General features: G+C 31.8%; 1 long non-coding RNA gene across 3 annotated transcripts in view; it reads right to left on the reverse strand.

Moving 5' to 3' along the window:
- The window catches only part of LOC124102562 (uncharacterized), a 104,178-nt gene that overhangs the window by 25,431 nt on the left and 63,559 nt on the right, over positions 1-15,188 (reverse strand). For 2 of the 3 annotated variants that reach the window (XR_006854910.2, XR_006854907.2), the window contains one exon: positions 13,612-13,685. This is a non-coding gene — a long non-coding RNA (uncharacterized LOC124102562). Of the gene's footprint in view, positions 1-13,020; positions 13,077-13,611; positions 13,686-15,188 lie in introns of all 3 variants that reach the window. The other variant, XR_006854906.2, reaches the window with a different exon arrangement.

Below are 15,188 nucleotides of genomic sequence, written 5' to 3' on the forward strand. Positions count from 1 at the left end.
CAGCAACAAGTGAGGTGTTAAGCAATTCAGTGAGAATCTGTCTCTAAGTAAAATTACAAAAAATAGGGCTGGGGATGTGGCTCAGTGGTTGAGTGTCCTTCTTTGGTACTCAAAGTCGGGGGACTAGGAGTATAACTCAATCCTCAGAAGAGAAGAAAAAGAAGAAGAGGAGGAGGAAGAGGAAAAAGCAAAAGGAGAAAGAGAAGGAGAAGGAAGAGGAGGCAGAGGAGGGAAAAAGGAAGAGGAGGAGGAGAAATAAATGTTGGTGATGCAGAGAAAGGGGAACTCTAATTCTTTGCATAGTTGGTGGAAATGTAAATTAGTACATCCAGTATTAATAACAGTATATGAATGTTCCTCAAAAAAACTACAAATAGACCTACCATATGATCCATTCATCGCACTATAAGGCATATATCTGAAGAAAATGAAATCATTATTTTTTTTAAATACTTGTATTCCCATGCTTATTATGGAACTATTTACTATAACCAAGAAATGGAACCAAGCAAGATGTTTATGAACAGATTATTTTAAAATGTGGCTTATATGCACAATTGAATAATATTCATCCATAAAAAAGAATGAACTTCTGTCTTTTGTGGCAATGTGAATTGAAGTGTAGGATTCCACGATATGCGAAATAAGCCACACGCAGAAAGATAGATACCACGTGTTCTCACTCATTTGGGGAAGCTAAAAAAAGTCAATTTCACAGAAGAGAGAGAAACAGAGGTCATAAGACAGTGGTAAGAAGAGGGAAAGAGCAGAATAGAGGTTAGTTAAGGGGTACCAAAACATGGGTAGACATGAAGAACTAATTCTATAGCATAGTAGGGACATTACAGCTTACAGCAATTTATGATATATTTCAAAATATCTAGAAAATTCCAAAGATTCCCAACACATAGAAATGATAAGGAGATGGAAATGTTACCCTGATTTTTATTAATATTGTATACATTTATAAAATCACTGTACTGTACCCCATAAATATATACAAATGTTACTTGGTTAAAAGCTTAAAAAAGAATTCTTAACATGTTAATACTTTGCATTTTTAAAGAGAAATATTAGAGTTGAAGGCCCTTTAAACCAACCTGAGATCACATTTCTCTCCCTTCCTTCCTCTACAGAGTTAATCAGTATCCTGAAATTAGCACATGTATTTCATATTCCTGGCTTTTGTTATGTAAATATTTACCTATAAACCATATATAATGTTTGGGTTTTTTTGAACATTATAAAACATCATATTTTTATTTTTATAAAAATATTTTATAAAATATTTTATTTAATTTTAAAGAAAGTTTTATGATTATGCCAACTATATTTTCATTTATTAGATTTTCTAGATTTCTAATTAACTTGTCTGGCTTAGTTTATAAGTGTCTGTTTTATGATTTCACCACATTTGTTTAGCCAATGATCAATGATGAATATTGACATTGTTCCATTTGTTCCTACTGGAATAAATATCTTTGTATTTTGCCTTTTATATAAAAGCCAGAGCAGAGAATGTGGCTGATCTTCTAATCACTGTCTCCATTTTCTAACATTTCCCTAAATGCATTTTTAGAGTAGGTGCACTCTCTTCTTTTCTAGAATGCCAAAATATTCTCTAAGGTTATTGCACCAAATTACATTCACATCAGCAGTACATAAATGTTTCTACTGTGCCACATCCTCACACTTGATATTCTCCAGACTTTTGAAATTTCTGCCAACCCAATAGATGTGAAATAATATCTCATTGTTTAATCCACATTTCATGGTTCTACACATATTTTGTCTGTGTCTTTATTTGTTTTGTTTTGCTATATTAGCCTGCCTCTTCTGTGAAGTCCTTGTTCATATCTTCACATAATTTTCTTTATCTAATTTTCAATTGGGTTGTGTGTTTTTTTACCAAAATTCTTTATATATTAAATATTAATTCTTTGATTACTTATACATCTCAAGTATCTGGAAGAATCTTTAATTTTTACTGTTTTCATAGAATCCTTTAATACATTAAAATTATATTATCTTAATGCAATCATATCAAGCCTTTTTCTTTTTGATACATGCTTTTTGAGCTTAAGAAATACTCTTCTTCATCAAATTTTTATTTTCTCCGACACTTTCTCTGAAAGATGCAAACTTCTGCTTTTCATATTGATACTTAACTCAGCTAGAATTATATGGGCTTTTTCTCATATGCATAAACTACTTATCCTAGTACCATTCTATTGAATAGTTTATCACCCTTGGAATAGGTCTGCTCTATTCCAAGTCTCCATTTATGAAGGGTCTGTCTGGGGTCTCCCTTCTGGTGTATCCATCCATCCCCCATTTCAGAAACACTTCATCTTGGTCACTATAGACTTTTGGCACCATGCCTTCCTTATTCTTCTTCTTTAGAAATTGTTTTGGTTATTTTTTGTTCTTTTCTCTCCCATATGAATTTCAGGATCAGCTTGTAATCTTTTCACAAACCCTTACTAGAATTTTGAATTAAATTGAATATTTAAGTTCCCGAACAGACATGGTCCCATCTCATTCTCCAAACAAACCCAAAAGGTATCTTAGTTATTATATATATATATATATATGTATGTTTAGGAACTTGTCTAACATTATAGGGCAGGACTGGGATAAGACACTAGATTCCTAAGTGACACTGAATTTTGTGTTGAGTTTTTCTATCGACAGCAACTCACAGGCCGTGGTATGGACCTGCTCAATGCTTTGGTAATTTTAATTATAAGAGGCAAAAAAAGAAGTATACTATAAATAGAGGGGGGAAAAAAAGGCTAGTACTTTCTTTACCTGAACTGCAGTCTCTTTTCTAGTCCTGGTCTCTCTTCCCTTCAGCTTGTCAAGTCTTTTATTTACATAAAATGGGGCTTTATTACATAGGTCAGAGCAGAGAGGGAACTGGCTTCCCCCCTCCTGCCCTGTGTTTTGAGTTAACTTGTATGCGGTTCTGGGATAACAACATAAAATTCTTGAAATGGACTCTGCTACTGTTTTTGGAAGATAGGCTTAGAAATATTTAAAGAATTTCCGTTTCAGAAACAGCTCCATAGAATGAATTCAAAAAAAAAATGAATATCCAATTATGAGCAGAAGATGACCAAGAAAGGAAAGATTCTTAAAAGATAGCTATTTTAAGTATTTTACTTAGTTGAAATCTCTTCTAACAACAATTTGAAGATTTTTGTGTTTTTCACAAAGATATCTTAAAAACTAGGCCCAGATTTTACTTTGCTTCAATTTCAATTTTAAGCTCAAACACGACCCTAGCTAAAATTTATTTTAAAGAGAAATAATTTGGGAAAAAATATGTATTAAAATAATAAAGTTTCCAATCAAACTATTAACTGTAAAATGTTAAAAAAAAGAAATTAATTTAATTCCGTTGACTTAACCCACTCAAAACTTTAATAGAATATAATATCATGCCTTGTGGTATTAAAAGGTGTTAATTAATTTGATTTTCTAATTATATTTTGTTTACTTTCATCTGTGAATCATGCTCTTTAAAATTGTATGATCTTTTGTTGAAACAGAAAACAAATCTTGCAAAGATATTATTGTTACTGCTATTAACTAAAATAGTTTGTAATTTGAAAGTTAAGTAGGAATTATTATTATGTAAATGTGTGTCAACCAAAAGGACAAATGACTGAAGAATTACCTGTTCTCCTCACCACCTCCTCCCTTAAATAGAACCCTAGGTTCACTGTGTGGGAACACTTCCAAGAGGAAAAATTCATTCTACTAAACATCTCTCACAGTAAGTAGCTATTGGTACCTCAGGACAGATTGAAGAAAAAGAAAGAGAAACAGGAAAAGGGGCAGACAGTTGGATTAGACTGCACTGTGTATATTAGTGATGGGTAGACTTCAAAAGACTTAGAGGTTCATTTTGGACAGGTGCCCAGAGATTCACAGGCTTACCCAAAACCTTCCATAACTTCTGATTTTAAAATTGAGCTAGAATTCTTTCGAGACCAGACTTTTGGTCTTCAGTCATATTCCACACCCATGGTCCTAAAAATAAATGCAAGCTCTGAAATTCTAAACTTTCTGATCCGGGAAAAATGAAGTACTTGTTTTAAATAGATAACTTAAAAAAATGGGAAAAATGAAGTACTTGTTTTAAATAGATAACTTTAAAAAAAAAAACTACTATGTTTTGAAGTTTTCAGATAAAACTACAAAATATGTTTTGCCTAGAAGAGACAGAAACTTCTTAAAAATATATACCTGATATTGGAGTCCCATTTTAAATGATGTTGACAATAAAGCTTTTGAACAGATTTTTAGGAACAGGTGAAATCTTCATTTGAATTCTAATTCACCCATAAAGATTGGTAATGCTAGGTCCCCTACTAGCGTGAATCCTTATCCACTGATACCTGGTAAGTAGCAGCTGGGGAGACAGGCTGTCAGAAAGATCTCTATCAATACAGGTCTGCAGACCTGTAGAGATGAGAGAACCCATCTGGAAGAGGCAGAAAGGAATTTGTCTGTCTGACTGCAGGGTCTTCTTTTAACTGAACACAGTGAGAGTTATCCTACAAGGAATATTATCATACTTTGGTTTAATTATCATGTGTCTAATTAAGTGTGTCTCTCAAATGTCTCCTATCAGACTTATTATTACTAACAGCCTGCTCTGAAGATTACTTTTTCAAGGGTTTGAAAATGATTTTTCGGTACAAAGCATCAATTTCTGATATCAGCTACGGAACAAAATAAACTATTCCTCTGTCTGTGAATATGATTCTAAGCAAAGCATGGTTTTACTCTATTCTAGAGAAGAAGACATGGGACATGGACTGAATAAGCAGGAATGAAACAGACAAAATCGTTTTTAGCATGTTCACCACAAGAATCCCCCTGAACAGAAGTTACACAGTGGTCATGGGAAGGACTGTTTTCATGTCTTCATTTATGAATGCAGAGCTTCCTATATTTTATATCAGATAGTAGGTGCTCCAATGTCTAATCAGTGTCAGATTGCATAAGGCTTTCTACTAGATATGAATAACAATGACTTTCCCATAGCGAGGAGTGCTGCATCAGAGACAAATAAATTTACAAATTATTATACGTACAGTTTTACTTGGCATTTGATAAATTTCAAGGGCTTTTAAGGAATAATACAGAATAACTAGCTATAATGATAGGTCCAAAGTTTCTCAATATCTGAGAAGCTATTATATTATTTTGATGTCAGTGTGCATTGTACTTGAAAATGTACAGTTCCTGTCCAAATAGCAGTAGCTTATTTAGAACCACTTGCTCTACTCTAATAAAAGTGTAAAAATTAGTAACAGTTGTTCCATCTCAATCGCATGCTGAAAGCAGATCCTCGACAGATAGGAAATCTGGAATAAGATCTACATCTCTTTATAGTTCTCTTCTAGGATTTTTTCAAAGCACAGCTCATTGGATATTTCAAACCATTTCTAACAAAGACAACACTTGTAATTTGAACTATTTTGTATCATTTTGTTCATACTTCTTAAGCTTCTCCATTCACTCTTCTCTTACTACTTACTTGATTTTTGAGTTTTCTTAACAATATAATTAATACTATAAAATGTAAGTCAAAAATCAATGCCATCTACTAACTCTACTAATTATTAGTGATGAATACTAAAAGAGGAACAAGAATAGCAAGCAGAAATTCATTCCATTGCTATCTTAATTGAAGGTATAATTTAAATACTTTTCTTCCCCAAACATTTTCCTAGATCAATTCATATATAATAACAAAATGAATAGATTTGAGCTTCATGTTCTATCTTCTAACCTAGCTTTAGACACTATGGCTGACTGAGGGTTAATGTGAAAAGTGAATAACAGACAAAAAATAAAAGCTATAAACTTATCCAAACTATTGAGAAAAATGATACCTTGCATTCAAGATATTCATTCACATGTTAGTTAATCATTTCTGAAACATCTACTATGTTCAGTGTTTACCTTAGGAATCTACTATGGGAAAATGTAATTGAACGTTCATACATATTAAAATAATAAGGGTAAGCAAAAGAGTCATCTTTTAAACTGTGTTATTCTAAAACCATGAAATAAGTAGTGCGTTTGGTATTTGTCTGCAGTAAAAAAATATTTTGAGAGTGTTAACACGTGTCCAAATTCATTGTTTTCATGTCCCACTGCCTAATTTGACACAAACAAGCTCCTATGTTCTTCAATAAAGGAAAAGGGGATTTGAGATGCATTTGATGAATTACAAAAGAGTAAACAATTAGAACCTCATACTTTTATCCAAAAAGCCTCAGATCAAGCCATGTCATAGTCTATATTTGCTTTAATTTATGGGATACATAATATATTCATCAGTAAATATCTTTGAATTTTCTTCCTAAAAAAGAAAAGACCACCATACTGAAATAATCAGTAGAAAAGTATCGGAAGCTACACCCCTTACATCAGTATTCAATTTAATGAACAACTTTCAAAAATCACAGGTACAACATCCTTATTAAAGAACATAACCATATAAACTGCTTTGGAAATTGGGTATTGACATGTTCATAATTTCTTACCTCTATATATTTAAATTAAGACTTCAATAAATAAACCAGTAAATGCATTTATTATTAAAAAGAAATTTCTTTAAAAATTCAAATCTTAACTTATTAAAAAATATAATAAAAGACTTTTTTGTACTTTAGTATGCAAGAATTAGATTGCTTGACCTCTCTTTTAATGACTTAATTAGCTGTACTAAAGCCCAGCTGGGCCTCTGCTGACAACATAGCTAGATATTTCAATCAAGCAGTGTTATGGAGAATAAGTAATAAATGCTACCTTGTCGCCATACAGTCCCAAACCATAGTGCATGCTGGTAATACTAAATTTGATCAGTATGCCTCATATTTCAATTAGTCGTGGTCTGAATCCCTAAAACTGTGTAATGTGTATGAATTCCTGATATCAGATACAGAGCCACAGGCTCCCACAGTTAGAAGCCATTGAGTTTGCTTTTATTAGCAGCCAATTAATGGCAAAAATCTGCATCGCTTTTAAAATTTATAACCCTCTCTTCCAGCTGCATCCACGGCTCCTGCTATACTGTATACAATCAGATCTATATCACTGTCGCAAGCCAAACAGCTGCAAACTGTATTCTGTCCACAGGAGTAAAAAATCCTTTCATACAGAAGCTTTTTTTAACCTCTTAGAAGTTCTTTTCAAAGCGCAGCAGCACTAGTCACTTTGCGACAATGAGCGATTTAATACAGAAAGAAAGAAATCTACACCAAGGTAACCTCTTGGGATGTGCTAGGTTTTCAAACGGAGTGAAACCCTACCACTCCGGCACCACACAAGGGCAAGCAAAGCCACTTCTCCTGACCAAGGCTAAGAAAATACAAACATATAAAACCTGACCCTCATGCAAAGTTAACCCATTGAAGCCTACATAGTCATTAAAACCAAGTGGTATTACACCAGTTTAATATTAAGTAGCTTACACGAAATTTTGGTATTCAAATTTGTATGCCTGAACTTTAGATGCTTGCCTAATAAAACATCTGTGGAGATCACATTCCCCATCAAGAGGCAGTTTATTGCATACCTGAAGATTTTGAGACATTATTTTTAGGAGCCAGACTCCTTCTGACATATGATAAGACAGGCAATTTAGATGTGATCAGATTTAGTAACAAAGCATAATTGCTTTATGTATTGCTAATGCTGCACTTTCAAGATTATTAAGGGAACAGTTCAGCCTTATGGTATTATATAGCTTAAGTTACCTTATACATATTATTCTATGAAGCCTGAAATATGTTGCTATCTGTTCACCAAAATCTTATATAGAAGAAATAAAGTACAGAGTCTCTTCATTTGGTCTTCTAGAGAACAGTAAATTTAAAAATACACATTCCATATGTTGACATCTAGAAATATTTATTTATTCCTCTATTTAAGTAACATACGGCCTAACAGATAATTTACCTGGAAAAGGAGTGTGAAAAAATATTCACCAACTCTAATACATGGCAATAAAATGTAGTACTAGGATAATACAAACTGCTGCCATGGTTATTTAAAAGACAATAAAATCCTATTTTACAAAATTCAACTGCTAATAACCAGCATTCTTTTGGACAGCTTAAATACTGCAGTAAGACTCATAATGCCACTGTGAAATCATAAGCTAGTACTTCAAAGGTGTTGTATCTGTTACAAATTTAATCTTCACTGCTTTGTCACAACTGATTTCATCCCAGCGGCTTGGAGATGCAGCATAACAACATTTTTGTTGTCCTAGACAACCTGAACCAAACTGTTAAATACCTGTCTGATGCCCGAGAATGACTATCATAGTATTGCCTATGGAATCTCCAATCACCACCCTGAAAATGTGCAATTAGTCTGTTCTAGTTAATAGAAGGGGAAAAGTATGCTGTACAATGTTGACAAATTGTAGACATTTTAATGATAGAGACAGAAATGCTGTGCTCTAGTGTATGAATGGCACAGTGTTGTGTTCATGGTATTTAAAATACTATTCTTTCTACAATACTTTATATGCATACATTTCACAATTATATAATAAAGTTCATATACATTTGAATCTCATGTGATTTTTTAAAATATTTCATGAAGAATCATGGATCTTAAAAAACCAGTATCCAGTGATTTCCAATTAAATACTGAATGTCTTTGTTTTTGAAATATCAGGTACCTGTAAAGCAAATGTCTCCCACTTCCTCCCAGGAATACATGGAACGGTGCTCAGTAGGAGCAGGGGGCAGTGATGTTAAAAACTACACAGACTTCTGTTCATGAAGTTGCTAAGACAAGGGGTTAGGGGAGCAGGGCATAGGAGTTTAATTATAAAACATGCTAAATTTGACTCATCAGGGTCATTATGAAAATTTATAACTTTCAAAGGAGAATTTCAGGTCTATCTACTAGCACATGGATTTAGTATTTATGTACTGTCTGTAGAAGTGTATACATGAGGACCTGTCCCCCATAACAATGCTGCGTTGTTGTTACTGGACAAGCCAGTATTTTGTATTAGAAACCTTTTAAAATTGCTGATCCATTGCCTTCTCATTGAGCATCTTTGCCACATCATCAATCTGTATTGTTTAAATAATATTAGAAAATATCTCTCAATGAATATTTAATTACCAAGTACTATCGTTTAAATCTACCAACCAAGAAAAATAAATGCATAGGGAATTATATTTATTACAGTTCTCGAGAAACTACTGAGAATTCCAAAGTTCTGACTAAAGATCACTTTCTGTATGGAATACAGACCCTTATTACAACATTTATGCTAAACATGGAATAAATATGATCTGTATATCTTCAATGGATTCAACAGCTTAAATGATGGTATGAGATAACTTCAAAAAAAAGAGAATAGGTTTCTTTATATTAATACCCTGAAAAAAAGATTAATGAATAATAGTTAACATAGATATGAAAACTCATTTTACTGACAAATTAAGGAAAAACAGAATGTACAGATGATAAATATTCTACCCATATAATAAAAAATCACATTGTTTTGAGATTTCTTATTCCTATTGATATGCCACTTAAAATGATTTAATTTGAAACAAAAATGATGCAATTTAAACACATCTTTAACTGGCATGGGAGTAACACTATTAAACATATATTAAGTTGCCTGTATGCAATTCGCACTTGTGACTTTTCTCTGCCATTCATGAATTATGCAATTATCCCTAACTCATGGAAATGAAAGTGCATTAACTGCCCACTGTCATGTATTGTCTCTTTCTATGTCCTTGTGCACACATTTCCACAGTTCATTATTCATGGATGCATCTATGCAAGTGTAAATGTACACATATAATATGGAAATAGTCACATATGGATAAATAGCAAGTAGATACTTGTTTGTGAAGATATATATATATATATATATATATATATATATATATATATATATATATATATATATATACTTGTTCCAAATAGCAAAATTTAACTAGGAACACTTCTATCCTTGTTATGGATGCCACATGGTAAACAAAACAGATGTCATCATTTTAAAGCAATAGCGGGAGTTCTTCACACATGAAGAGAAGATGTTGGTCTATAAGTCAGAAATCATGCCCTTTTATCTTAAACCACTTTTCCTAGCTTTTTTCCCCATTAAAAAGAAAAATACCCCTTTCAGCATTGATTAATATTTCACTAAAACACAATTCAGAAAATATTGTATCTGTGTTTCTCATCATTACCCTTTTTTCAAGCATGTTGATATAATTATAATGAAAGCAATTCATTCCTAAAAACAATGATTGAAAATAAAAATTGTGGGAGAAATAAAAATTTGGTGTTTTCTTCACTGCCTATTATGGTCATGTGAGTTATTCCAACTTTGAATTAAATACCCTGACAATTTGCTGCTAGTGAGATATATTTTTCAGAGAGGTTCTCTGATTTTAGTCTAGGAAGCACTAGAAAGCGCTCATGTGCAATGACTTGTGATATAGGGAATAGTGAGGACTCTTCCTGATTTACATTAGTTCCAACATAAACAGAATTGGCCCCATTGAATAATTCTTTCTAATTAAATAGAATGACTTCTTATCAAATATATCCAGGTTTTTAATTTGTGCATAATAAAGTTTTTTTAGTGTTGCTTTAGGCAATAAAAGCAGGATTTAATGATTTAAGAAGGAAAAGTAAAATATTTTGTAGCACAGATTTTAATTTTACTGTAGATAATCAAATGCCATGTTCAGAATTTCTTATGAAGGCTATTTTAGCAAGATAACTCATTCAATGTAAACCATACCTACATAAAATTAATTGGAGCATTTTAAATAGAAAAACAATTATTCTAGAATTATCTATGCACAAATTCTTTGCTAAGTATTATTTAAAATTAAAATTGAAATAATGGGGGTTCGTGGAGCGAATTTATAAGTAAGTAAACAACTTTATTATATACTTAGGATATACTGAGGGTCACACCACATGCAATATTTTGATGAAAAATACTTTTCATGATTATATGTGCATTCTGATTTTTTTCAAAATGAAGTAAAAATCAACCATCTTTGTTATGCCTTCATATTTAGAAGAATATTAAATATTTTCAGTCAGTTAAGTTACATTTTGAATTCTGCTGCATTTCTCAATTTACAAGTAAATTTCATGATTCTCAGATATTATAGATATTGATACAACATAAGAGTTCTATAAGGCTTAATTAGAGCATGACTGAAAAGCTAAAAAGAAAAATGTCAGAAAGTACAGCTCTATTCAAAATTGGAAAGACAATAAAAATAAACAGGTGGAAATATTCCACATTTTAAGATGCATTAGTAGGAAATACTGTTCTTTCTAGGAGAAACTATTTAAAAGGTTGTTTCTGCTGAAGTATAACAGAAAGAAAATGTGTTAATCCCTAACACACTATAATTTTTATGCTTGTAAGTTGTAATTTACAGAAATACTTCTGCCAAGGCAATAAATATACCCAAGAACAATTTAGGATAAACATAAGTTTTCATTACTATACAGTATATTCACTGGCACCATAAATAAGGTGTGACCAGCAGAAGGCACTGTTACAATAAATATATACATACAGCTGCTCATTTACAAACTGGTTGGAAATTCTGACAAGTTTTACAAACTTTACACAGCACAAATATTCTTTTCATGTAGACATTAAGTTATAAATTTGCCCTGTAATTGCAAAGAAAAAACTCATTGCATAACTCCTTTTTTGTGTCATTTTTATTTGGATTGCAGCCCATTTACAATTTCATTACCCTCATTTTTAACTTACTTAATTCATAAAAGAATTATGTGGTCACACTTACCATCTTTAACACTGCATTTAAGGAATGTTGCTCTCTTGAGAAAAGACTCAGACTGCTGAAGTTAGACATAGATTCGTATAGAGCCTGCTTCCAAAGCAGCTTCTAGTTTCATTCTTATTAACCTTTCGAGGTTTGATCATAATTTGCTAGAGCATGCAGGCATGGTCTTTTAATGGAACTGCTTAGATGTATGAAAACACCTCTAATTAAATCTCTGTCAAACATACCCCTAACAATGTTGTTTAGTTTGTGTTCGTATACAAAATCTCTTGAATGCCTCTCCAAGTTTACAAAATCCATGTTAAAGGAGCCAGCATTGCAAAAAAATGTTACGGCATATGTTTGGATTTTTGTATTTCAGAGTCCTGACTACTTTATCTGAATTACAGATTTAGAGCTTTGTTATGTGTGATAGTTATGATAATATGATCACTAAAGGCACAGAGACAGGGAGACTCAAATCCCTTTGAAAATCCCTTTCTCTATTTCCTACAGCTGCTGCGGCAGTTTAATATCTGATAGAATGATGAAAAAGAACAGGCCGAACTCCAGTTTTAATAAAAATTTTAACAGGTCTACATATAGTTATGAAAAATGTTATTTGCAATGCCGATTTTTAATAAAATTTTCTTAAACCAAAGAAAAAATCCCCCAGGGGAACCTGATATGAATGTATTTTTCATATGTACTATTTAAGGCTCTTTAAAGGTTATGAAAGTGACTGATAAAATAAGTTCTATTCTATACAACACAAACCTGAATGCACTTGTACTTTTGCATTTTAATCAAATAAATAAGCAAAGCTTTCATTTTGTATATTGGATCAGAAACAAATATTATCATATTGCATAGTCAATTTTCATTGTTAGCAATAAAATTTCATATTATTAAATAATGGCATTTTTAAACAATTCAAAGCACTGCTAACATACACATCAAAGAGTTCTACGATCTACAAATGCATGCATCATGCTAAGAAATACTATATTTTCATAAAACTGAAATTTTGCTCCCTGTGTTTTATGAACTTGAGAAATTACATGGAATGTGAAAACATTTATTTTCACAAGAGAAAAATAAATATGTTAGGTATGATGAATGAAATATAATTTAATCCAAGAACTTCAGAGCTTCTGAAGAGTCTCTATAAAATAGAACATACCAAATGGAAGGTCTCACATGCAGTGGCCTGGGAGAGTTCATCAGGATAACACTAACCTGGGAAACAGGGACAATAAGCTTAGTCCCCAAAGTGTCTCTCTCCACAGAAAATAGAAGCAAGTGTTTATAGGAGAGCAGGCAGAAATTTCAATTTACCTTTCTGACCTGTACCAATTGCAAAACCAGGAGGCTTTTAACTACCAAAATGCTGAGCACAAACAAGGGGTTCACTTTTAATCTTTAAACTGCATGGACTGGCATTATCACCAGCAAAGCCCTGGTGTTCTACGCAAGCACTGATTGTCCAGCAACACTGTCCTTGTTATTATTTCTGAAACCTTTTAAGTTCTAAGGAAGACTTTTTAATACCGTACATCATGTAAAATATATTAACATTTATTAAAAGAACTTGATAGACTTTTAGAATTAAAACTAGCTACACTAATACTAGATAACCATTCTATTCTTTACAGAGGGGCGGGCAAACTGGAACTATGAAGCACAGTCTTTATTTTATCCCTAAATAAATATTCACTTTTGAAAACATTAAATGTATTATGCAATGAAATGAGGAAAGTAAAGCATAGCCCACCTCATTACTTTCTCTGAGAATTGCAAGGTTGGAATATTGAGCCATCTTCTAAGCCTTGTGGTCCTCCACGATTCCTAACACAGAATTGACAGCAGTTAGTTCATACCATATTTATAATCCCACTATGTAACATTTCTAAAAAGCTGGATTTACATTTCTAGAACCAAATCAAATTTGTTTATCTGTTTACTTGATATTTTCCTGTATTTTTAGTTGAAGAACTTTTTTTTAATGGGGTGAGGTGGGGGTTAGTGACCTTAATCAGGGGATTTGAAAAAAAAATTGGTGGAATCAGGGTAACAAGAATGAATGAAAGAATAATTTATTGCTGTGACCATTTCCCTCCTTGATTTTTGTATTGGGATTACAGTGGATTATCCCCAATCAAATACTATTTATCAGATCCTTATAGATAACCATAATAATAACAAGAATAGGAGAGTAACTTTCTGAGATCATATCTGAAATGTAAATGTAAGCACTTGATCACAAAAGCTATGAGTAGACAAAAAATATGAGAAAAAAACACAGATCACTAAAATAAAGCTTTGACATTAAGTACATCTTTAATTTTCTACATCAAGAATTTTTATGCCATTTTAAGAAGGATATGTGATGTTAAATAAGAGAGCTTTCAAATTATAAAAAAAATTACAAGATGCTAGTTTAAATGTTGATTAAAGGAATTTCTCATTTTAAAATATTATAATAATTTATAAAATAAAAATTGAGGATTATTCCATTTTTCCAAAAATATTTCACAAGCTATACAGTGTTCTTAGAAAATAAGAAAGCTTATTTTAAAGTGCATGTTCAAGCCTTTAATGAAAGTACTCATTTAAAAAAAAAAAATTAACACATACAGAGCCATCTGGCCACATCAAATGACATAGATCTTTTGTGTATCAAAATACCTATTCTAAAACAAATTGACATATTTTTATTCACATAAAATAAGACATTTACTTAAACATTAATAAGATTTATTTACTCTTGAAGGGCAAGGAAATACAGGAAATCCTCCCACCCTCCAAAAACTTCAAACACAGATAAATTATTAATTTTAACTGGAAACCATATAGAATTAATGTAACACTTATATTTAATGAGTAATTTAGCATTTTAACAAAATTCAGCAATATTCTCCTCCAAATTTTACTACAGTGTTTTGCCAGTGTGTTTGGGTTTTCAGTTTCACTCAGTCCTTAAATAAAACTCTTTATGTTTTAAAGAAATAAAGGGTGGTCTCTTCCTTCATGAATTTTGTATATAATAATTTTAATTTCTAATTTTATCTATATATCTAAAGTATTTAAGAATGCAATATTGGGGGAGGGGTGTTATAACTACCTGAAAAGTTTAGGTTGCTATTTTTATTACCAAGAAATAAATAAAATAGTAAATGTTATCTAAAATTATTCTATTGCTTAACTTTCATAGTTTCCATACAAACCACTGGAGGCATTTCTAAGCCAAAGTGACCCTAACCATTGGTCTTCACAAAGCTTTTGCAAGCCTGACTGGAGATTTTTTTTTTTAATTGATGGTGGAATAAATCACATTGAATACATGCATTC

Source organism: Marmota monax, unplaced genomic scaffold (genome assembly GCF_021218885.2).
Source record: "Marmota monax isolate L192 unplaced genomic scaffold, Marmota_monax_Labrador192_F-V1.1 WCK01_AAM20220418_F8-fsc00002, whole genome shotgun sequence".
Classification (NCBI taxonomy): domain Eukaryota; kingdom Metazoa; phylum Chordata; class Mammalia; order Rodentia; family Sciuridae; genus Marmota; species Marmota monax.